The following is a 10,425-nucleotide window of genomic DNA, read 5'->3' on the forward strand; positions in this document are numbered from 1 at the left end:
AACTCAGAGAATATGTAGAGAATGTGGGCCTGTTTGGGTTTAGTTAGAAAACAAATTTTGAACAATGTCTATTCATTCCATAACCAAAACATTTGAACAATTAATTATCAGTTCAATTTGAAATTAGGTAATGTGATTTTCCACAGAAAGGCATTTCCATAGGATATTAATAGAGGTTATGTGATAACAGGATTTCATGATAAAAAATGGGCTAAACAAAATTTAACTGTTTTTTTCATTAAGGAACGTTCAGAGCCTTTAATATGTTGATATGCATGATAAATCTTCAAGTGGAAGAATATGGCCAAAGAATTCTTTATTTCTGGATCATTTTGCAAGACTAATGTTCTGTGAGATAATTTGGGAAATAGTGGTATAGTGACTCGGTCTAGTTAAATCATCTTAAAGTAGATTTGGTACACACAATATCGTGTTGTCAATTTGTTTGTACAAAAGTTAGTGATTTGCCAAAAAGTGTAATGTCGGTAAGTCCTATCTCATTTTACAGTCCACGGGTTTATCCCTAAGTTTTATTCCAATCTATAGGATATTTCTTGCCCTGATAGTATATGAGAGGAAAATAAAAACCAGAAATCTTACATTTTTAATGAAATATGAACATTTTGTGGGGAGGGGAGTGTCATTCATTCAACACACATTTATAGAGTGCCTAGCCAAGCACTGTGTTGCTGCTGAAACTACAAGAATAGTTAGGGGAATGGATTTTTTTAAGTGTAAAATATATTAATATATTTAATATGTACTGTAAATATACAGTACATATTAATTCCTACACAAACTAAGGAACAAGTGAAGAAAGTCTCCAGTTATTACTTCTTATAAAAGTCTGCATATTTTATCCCACTAGGATCAGTTTTCCAGTTAGAATTTAGATTATATTTGATAATTAGTTGAAGAAATGCTGGATTCTTTGGTCTATAATTGTGATTATAACTTAATTTATATTTTCTCTTTATAAAACTTTTCATATTTTTTAAAGCTTTGAAATCCTTAGTCATTCAACAATTTGATATAAATCCCTTATATTTTCTTCTAGATGTGTACTGCTGATTTTTAACTCTAACTCTTTAAAGTGTTTGAGATTTGGTAGATGATGAGTGAGACACTAAATAGATTTTCTCAAATGTTCAGTTAGTTTTCACAGCACCATTTATTGAATAATTTTCCATCCCACCATCTTTCTTTCTGAGAGATTTTATATGAGATGAATGTTGCACACTTTTTGGGCATCTGTTGAAATGATCATATGTGTTTTCTGATTTCACTGGCTGATATGATGTATTTGTATTATAGTAATGGGTTCACATGTTTGCAATTATGTTATGAACTTAATTATTATGGTATAATCCTTAAGTTACTGTTGAATTAAGATTTTTAGTATTTAATTGAAGATTTTCTTTAGTTTTCATTTTAATAATTTTTTGGTTACATTTTAGTCTCAGAATTCTATTAGGCTAATAAAATGAATTGGATAATTTTTAACCATGTTTAACTTCTGAATAGCTTATAAAGCAGGGGAAAATGCCATTCCATAAAAGTTTGATGAAATGATCTGTCTGGACTTAGCAATATTTCGGAGTAATTCTTTAATAATATTAAAAGTATGTATCTTTTAGTTGGTTGTTCTTGATCAACTATAAAAAGTTTGGATAAAAGAAAGTATGAGGAAGAGAAATTAATTACTTTCAAGCCCATCCTTCAGAGATAACATTTTGGTGTATTTCTTTCTAACCAATTTTTAAATAACAAAATTGGCATTATGATGTATTTTTTTCTGATTTTCTATATCATATGTGCTTTTTCTCCTATAGTCTAATATCCTTTAAAACATACATATTTAAAAACAAGCATTCAATTGGTAGACATTTAAGTTTTTATTTCTTTGCAATTATAAGTAGTACATCATTTTTCTATGAGTCACTCTAAAATATTTTAAAAGTCTGTTCACATCCTGAGTTCTATTAACTTACCTGAATAACTTATAATTTTTAATGATGGATTAATTTTGCTTTTACATTTAAAATTTAGAATTTCATCTGCACTTTGCTTTAGTGGATGTAATCTGAGATTGCAGTTTTGCATTCATTTATTTATCCAATGATTCATTCAGTGGATATTTATCAAGTACATATTCTATTAGGTGCTGATAAACCAAACATAGTCCTAGCTCTAGTGGAATTTACAGTTTAGGGAGTGAAGACAGACATAAATCTAATAATCACACCAGTAACATACAAATATAAACTGAGATAAGTGCCCAAAATGAAAGGAAATATGGGTTCCTTGGCAGCAGGGAGCATGATATCATTTAAAATATTAGAAAGAGGGCCAGAGTGGCTGGTGTTGGGCTGCAAGGTGGAGATAACTAAGAGACGAGACTGGAGAAGCAGGCAAGGATATGCCATGTAGAGCCTTGTGACTTATTAAGAATTGTAATCTTTATCTTAAGAGTAGTGAGAACTATTTAAAGATTTTAACAGCGGGTTAACATGATCAAATTTATCACTATGGAAGCAGAAGAAAGAGTTGAGGGGATGAGTGTCTTTGTGGATGGCAGAAGCCCGTAAGCTATTATAGTAACATAGGCAAGAAATGATGGTAGCCATTTCTGGCTACGAATAATAATTGATGACTAAGTTGGTGTTGCTGGAGACAGAGAGAAGTAGACAGATTTGATGGATATTTAGAAAACAAAATGAGTAAGATTTGGTGATTGATTGAATGGGTGCGGTACTGGTCAGGGGATAAGGGAGAGAGGTATTAAGGAAGACCTCTAGATTTCTGGCTTGAAAAAAACTGGATTCACAAAAAGCCGTTTCCCAATATCATTTGTTAAATAGGCTACCATTCCTCCTTGGGTTATGACATAATGGAGTTTCTTCCAACTATCTGTACATTTCTATGGCAAATATGTTGCAACCATTTTAGTTTTACAATGTATTTCAATATTTAGAGAAACGAATACACTCCACCAAAACTCTTCTTTTTAAAAATATCTTTGTTGGCTGGGCATTGTGGCTCATGCCTGTAATCCTATCACTTTGGGAGGCTGAGTCAGGAGAACTACTTGAGGCCAGGAGTTCAAGACAAGCTTGGGCAACATAGCAAGACCCATACCTACCAAAAAAAATTATCCAGGGGTGGTGTTATGTGCCTGTAGTCCTAGCTATTCAGGAGGTGGAGGCAGGAAGATTGCTTGAGCCCAAGATTTCAAGGTTACAGTGAGCTATGATCATGCCACTGCACTTCAGCATGGGCAACAGAGCAAGACCCTGTCTCTGAAACAAAGAAACAAAATATTTGTCTGTTTCCACCTATTATTCCATATGAAGTTTAGAATCTTTTTTCAATTGCTAAGAAAAAACCCTAGAAATTGAGAAGTTCTTTTAATTTTTATAGCTCAGTATGAGGTTTTATTCATTTCTTTGTATAGATTTCACATATTTCTTGTTAGAATTATTCTTTTTTTTTTTTTTTTTAAGATGGAGCAATCTCAGCTCACTGCCTCCCGAATTCAAGCAATTCTCATGCCTCAGCCTCCTGAGTAGCTGGGATTACAGGCGTGTGCCACCACACCCAGCTAATTTTTGTATTTTTAGTAGAGACAGGGTTTCACCATGTTGGCCAGGCTGGTCTAGAACGCTGACCTCAAGTGATCTGCCTGCCTGGGCCTCCCACAGTGCTGGAATTACAGGCGTGAACCACCATGCCAGGGCTCTTGTAAGAATTATTCTAAGTATTTTGTTGTTGCTATTGTTATTGTAAATGCAATGGATTTAGTTTATTTTAATGCAATAAGGTGACAAGATTATGGAAGCTTGTTGAAGAAAGCCACAATGATGCTATCTCAGATGTAAAACTTTTGGTAATTAAAGGGATCCCTCTTTGTCAAATACCTAACATGATTATATTTTCTGTTTGATGTTGCAAGCAAGATATCTGAATACACTGAACTTGAGACTGTAGAGAAAAAAGTAAGAAAATAGATGAGTCTGTGAAGGAACTACAGTTATTAATATTAATACCAGTACCTGGGGAGTGGGTAGATGTTACTTGGAGCGTGCATTCATGTCCCATATCAGAACTGTCCTGTGCTAAATGGAATCACAGAATTTGAAGAACGGCTGAGCTATTTGGTAGAAATAAAATCTGAATTTCAAAAGAAATTCACTAGTTTTCATTAGCATGAATTATGCTTTAAGTTTCTGCAGCTGACTAGAGAGATGTGTTTGAATTTTGTAAGCATCTGCCTTGTCAACATGGCTCTACTTCAAGAGGAATTGATTGAGCTGAAAGCAAACCCATATAATCTCTAGGATTTTTTTTTAATGAACATATATATCATATATTACTATTCTGAAATTTCTGGCTCTGTAGTCAAATTCTTGCAACATTAGAGTCTTCCAACTCTTTTAATGTATATTTTCTTTCCTGAAACTATGGAAATAAAATCTAAGGGCCACTTTCAATAATGTAAACCTGGACTGGGAATTGAGATGGGCCCTGTCTATATTCAGTTCCCCCCCTGCTTTTTTTTTTTTAACAGTTTCATTGAAATAGAATTCACATGCCATACAATTCACCCATTTAAAGTGTACAATTCAGTGGTTTTTAGTATATTAACGGATAAGTGCAATCATCACTACAGTAAATTTTAGAGCATTTTCATTACCTCGGAAAGAAACTCTGTACCCTTTAGCTATTCCCCTGCCCACCCATGCTCCCACCCTCAGCTTTAAACAGCCAGTAATCTACTTTCTGTCTGCATAGATTTCCATATTCCATTCATTTGAATGCAATCATATAACATATGGTCTTTTGTGACTAGCTTCCTTCACTTAACATAATCATTTCAGGATCCACTCATGTTGCAGCATGTATCAGTACTTCATTCTTTTATATACCATAATATACCATTATATGGATACCATATTTTGTTTTTGCATGTGTCAGTTGATGGACATCTGGGTTGTTTCCACCTTTTGGTGATTCTGAATAATGCTTCTATAAACAAATGTGTACAAGTTTCTGTGTGGACATATGTTTTCATTTCTCTTGGGTATATACCTAGTAGTAGAATTGCTGGGTCATATAGTAACTAGATGTTTAATCACTTGAGGAACTGCCAGACTGTTTTCCAAAGTGGCTGCACCATTTTACACTCCTATCAGAATGTATAAGGGTTGCAGTTTTCCTCTATATCTTTGCCAATAATTGTTGTTATCTGACTTTTTTATTCTGGCTATCATAGTGAGAATGAAGCCTTGTAAGTGAAGAATGAAAACCTTGCAGTTTATTTGCTTTTCTCTGGTGATGTCAAGCATCTTTTCATGTACTTATTGGCCATTTGCATTTCTTCTTTGGAGAAATGTCTATTTAGATTCATTGCCCATTTTAAGTGGGGTTATTTTTTATTAAGAGTTCGTTATATATTATAGACATAGATCCCTTATCAGATACATGATTTGCAAATATCTTTCCTATTCTGTGGATTTTTTCACTTTCTTGATGGTGTCTTTTGAACCACTAAAGTTTTCAATTTTGATGAAGTCCAGTTTATGGTGTTTTTGTTTGCTTGCTTCTGGAGGCTTGTGTTTTTGGTGTCATAGCTAAGAATCCTGTCAAATCCAAGGTTATACAAATTTATCCTTCTGTTTTTTTCTGAGAATTTTATAGTTTTTCTCTTACATTTAGGTCATTGATCCATTTTGAGCTAATTTTTGCAAAATGGTGTGAGGTAAGGGTCCCAGTCTCTTGCATGTGAGGTAAGGGTCCTAGTCTTTTGCACTTGTCTCAGCACCATTCGTTGAACAATAGCCTTTGGTTCTTGAACAAAGTTTGATCCGTTATATACCAGTATTCTCGCTGACTTTGAAATTACTTGAAGGCTAGTACTTGGCCCATAATTTTACACCTTTGTACAAATAAACCTCATTAAACTAATGTGACACTACTTTGTAATACTGTAAAACTAAATACTGTTTTTCTGGTTGTTGAGACAGGCTCTCACTCTGTCACCCAGGCTGGAGTGCAGTGGTGCCATCATGACTCACTGCAGCCTCTACCTCCTGGGCTCAAGCGATCCTCCCACTTCAGCCTCTCAAGTAGCTGGGATGACAGGTCGACACCACCACACCTGGCCAATAAAAAAAAAATTGTTTTTAGAGATGGGGTTCTCACTATGTTGCCCAGTCTGGTCTTGAACTGCCAGACTCAAGCAGTCCTCCCACCTCAGCCTCCCAAACTGCTGGGATTACAGGCATGAGCCACTGTCCTCAGCCAAAAACTAAATACTTTTGAATAGCTAATAGGTTATAATTCTACTATTGTTATAATTTAAAATGTATGTGGCCCACATACATGTGGATTTCTGATAGTTGTGATTCACTACTGGAAAACATGTAAACCTCTGAAATATGGCATAATCTTCACTTCCACCCTGTCATGCTAGTTTTTGTCTTACCACTAGGTGACATGAACAATCAAGACTATATTTACCCTTGATTTAAAGGAACCAAAATGTGTGGGGATGGTGGGAACCAATGGTGAGTGGAAAGATATTATGAGAAGGTTGGTAGTAAGATAAACGTGTTAAGAAGGAGTGATGAAGGTGAAGCAGCAAGATTGGTCAGCAAGCGTGGGTTGCATTGGAGTTGCACCTTGGGGTGAGAACAGACAAACTACTTGGAAAGTTTGCTGTAAGCTTTCTAGATGTGGGATGAAAGTATTATTAAGTTGAAAGTATTATTGTTAAGGAGATTTGCTGCTAAAAAATAAATTATTAAATCATTTGACTGGTTACATTAACTTTCTCATTGATTCACCTTTCTCCACCCTCTCTTACATTCCATCCTTCCTTCATTCAGTTGCCAACGCTTCTGTTTTCATTGAAATTACAAAAGCAATATATAGCCATCTCAAGAGTTCAGATGTGAAAGTATTATGTTAATAAATATGAACATTTTTACAGCTCAATACATATTTCTAAATTGTATGAAATTTCCAAGTTCACCACACCTTATCCCTTTTGTGGGGTAATGTTATAGGTACTTCTTTTTATTGTTAATTGTAGAGTTATTCTAAAATGCAAATTTTATCATGATGTTATCCTGTATGTAAAGTTCTTTCATATTTATTTGTTGAGTGTGGGGTAATATCTGCCTCCCAGGTTCAAGCAATTCTTGTTCCTCAGCCTCCCAAGTAGCTGGGATTACAGGCATGCGCCACCACACCTGGCTAATTATTGTATTGTTAGTAGAGATGGGGTTTCACCTTGTAGCCCAGTCTCAAACTCGTGACCTCAAGTGATCCGCCCACCTCGGCCTCCCAACGTGCTGAAATTATAGGCATGAGCCACCACGCCCCACCTAAGAATGTTATCTGTCAATTTGGATATGCTAATTCAAAATCTTTAAGAAGCTCATATTCTGATATTCTTAGAATACAGTAATATTCCAAAAAAATAGGGAATTAGAGACTTACTTATATTCAGAGGCACACTAAATTCTTATTAGTGAATGTAATAGCTACATTGTAGTCAGAATAGTTTTCAAACCAGTTTTATGGTAAGCATCTCCTAAAGAGCCAGATTTCACAACTATGATGTTTTACAGCAATATTGTATACAGAATGAAAATCCAAAAGATTTAATGTAAACACAAAATTAAACTTAAGCATGATCATTTCTAAGCTCCTAGCCAAAATGGACATTCAAAAGTTTTTACAGAAATTCTGAAAGATGTGCAATATGTTCTTTAAATTAAAAATACTTTTCCATCTATATTGTCAAATACTACTATAGCGCTTCTAAATTCATAATGTAAGCTATTTTCCCATACATCAAGCAAAAGTTACATCATTTGGCTAGATATGATTATAAGGAATCATCTGACTGTATTGGAGAAAGCTGATCAATGTCGATGTTAGAATTAGGAAGAAGGCAATGCCGAGTGTTAGTTGTGCAGTTTTTGTAGAGTTAATTGTAGGTGCTTTAGAAGCAGTACAGAATTCAACAGTGTAAGATGGAAAGAAGCTGATAAATCAGAAACATTACTATTAAATTTAGGTTTTGGTGCTGCTTTTTTAAAGAGAAAATAAAATATTTCAAATGTCTGAAGAAAAATGTTAAAAGCAGTATTCATGTGTGGGTACAAATTCCTGACTAAACTTTTATATTTAATTTTTTAGCAAAAGAGAAATTCTTTACTCAAACTTCCTGATTTTGTTCACTGGAAGTCACTTTTTTGATGCTTTTCCTAATCTGTCACCACTCCTTACTCTGGAATAAGACAAGATATGAGCTATTTTCTCACCAGCCTTTGTTTGGTTTTTGAGTTTATTTATTTATTATTTATTTTTTTGAGACGGAGTTTCACTCTGTCGCCCAGGCTGGAGTGCAGTGGTGCAATCTCGGCTCACTGCAAGCTCCACCTTCCGGGTTCACGCCATTCTCCTCCCTCAGCCTCCCTAGTAGCTGGGACTACAGGCGCCCACCACCACGCCCGGCTAATTTTTTGTATTTTTAGTAGAGACGGGGTTTCACCATGTTAGCCAGGATGGTCTCTATCTCCTGACTTCGTGATCTGCCTGCCTCGGCCTCTCAAAGTGCTGGGATTACAGGCGTGAGCTACCGTGCCCAGCCAGAATCTTTTAGATTCTTAAATGAAAACTAGATAAAACAGAAATACCTATACTACATATCATAGATGCTGAAATGTTGACTTTGGTGACAAAGTTACTAGTTTTTATTGGACTTTGACATGAGTTAACCCATTACTATGTTTATCAATAAGGAATAGTTCATGGTAAAGCTATTGCCACTTTATTAATTTAATGTTTAAAAGTTCATAATAGCTATTTTTCATGAGTGGAAACATTTAAAAGCTTAGGCTGTTTATGCAATTCTAATAGCCCATATTCATCACAACTCGTGTGTAAAGGAAACAAATAATTAGAAGTAGTAATACTGGTGGCATTGAGGTTTTTTTGGCATTAAAATGTCTCTAGGCTGGGCGCAGTGGCTCACGCCTGTAATCTCAGCACTTTGGGAGGCCGAGGCAGGCGAGATCGCGCCACTGCAGCACTCCAGCCTGGGTGACAGAGTGAGACTCTGTCTTAAACAAAAAAAAAAATGTCTCTAGGACTGATGAGCTGTACATCTTGGATATTATCGCTGTGATTAACTGACTTGACACCAAATGCCAATTTATAAAATAATGCCAGTATAGCATTATAAAAGAATATACGCTTCAAGAAGTTTACAGTCTACTTTCTAGTACTCAAAATCGAATAATTTGCTTTTTATTTTTTATTTTTTTGGCTGGAGATCGGAGTTTTATTATAACTCAAATCAGTCTCCTGGAGCATTTGGGATCAGTTTTTAAGGATAATTTTGTGGGTGGGGGAAGGCAAGTGAATAGAGAGTGCTGATTGGTTGGGTTGGAGATGAAATCATAGGGAATTGAAGCAGTCCTCTTGCTTTGAATCAGTTCCTAGGTGGGTGGCCACAAGATCAGATGAGCCAATTTATTAATCTGGGTGGTGCCAGCTGATCCATCAAGTGCAGGGTCTGCAGAATATCTCAAGCACTGATCTTAGGAGCAGGTTAGGGAGGGTCAGAATCTTGTAGCCTCCAGCTGCATCACTATTAAACTATAATTTCTAATCTTGTGCCTAATTTGTTAGTCCTACTGCCTAAAGGCAGTCTAGTCCCATAAATGATTTGCTTCTAAGTATCACTTTCTTGAAATCACTGGTTGCATACTGAATTTGTATGATTGTTCATATATCAATGAAATTAAATCTTTCAATAAAATTTAAGAAGTTTGTCTACTTCATAATGAAGATATGCTCCACGTCCTATGGAGATAGTGCTTAAGAAGTATATTTTTGAAAGGAATAAACACATGAGTAAAAGTATATATGCTATGTTTCCACAAACCTTGAAACGAGTAAGGGGCTAGACTAGCTAATTCATTTGGTTATTCAACTAAAAATGTTTGGGTCTTTACATTTATTTTGATGCAGTTAGCTAACGCTCAGCTCTTATACTTTTACTTCAAATAATAAATAGATCACATCTATTCATTCAATATGCACCCATTCTATCAGGCATTTTGAAGTTCTTAGACAAAATTAAATAAACTGACATAATCTCTTAGCTACTAGATTCCTCCAAACATCTCTCACAAAACAGATATTACTTTATTTGTTGTGTTTATAAACAGTAGTGGAAACAATTCTGTTCTCTAATTTTAAGCTGAAAAATCATGTCCTTATTAATTCACTGTAATAATTTTTTATTAAATTTTATCCCTTATTTCTTAGATTAAATGCACATAAATTTGATGTACAACTTTATAGTTTTAAAATGTGTCTATTTATGGCCTAATTTCAACTTTAAGT

The sequence above is a fragment of the Gorilla gorilla genome, chromosome 19 (genome assembly GCF_029281585.2).
Source record: "Gorilla gorilla gorilla isolate KB3781 chromosome 19, NHGRI_mGorGor1-v2.1_pri, whole genome shotgun sequence".
Lineage (NCBI taxonomy): Eukaryota > Metazoa > Chordata > Mammalia > Primates > Hominidae > Gorilla > Gorilla gorilla.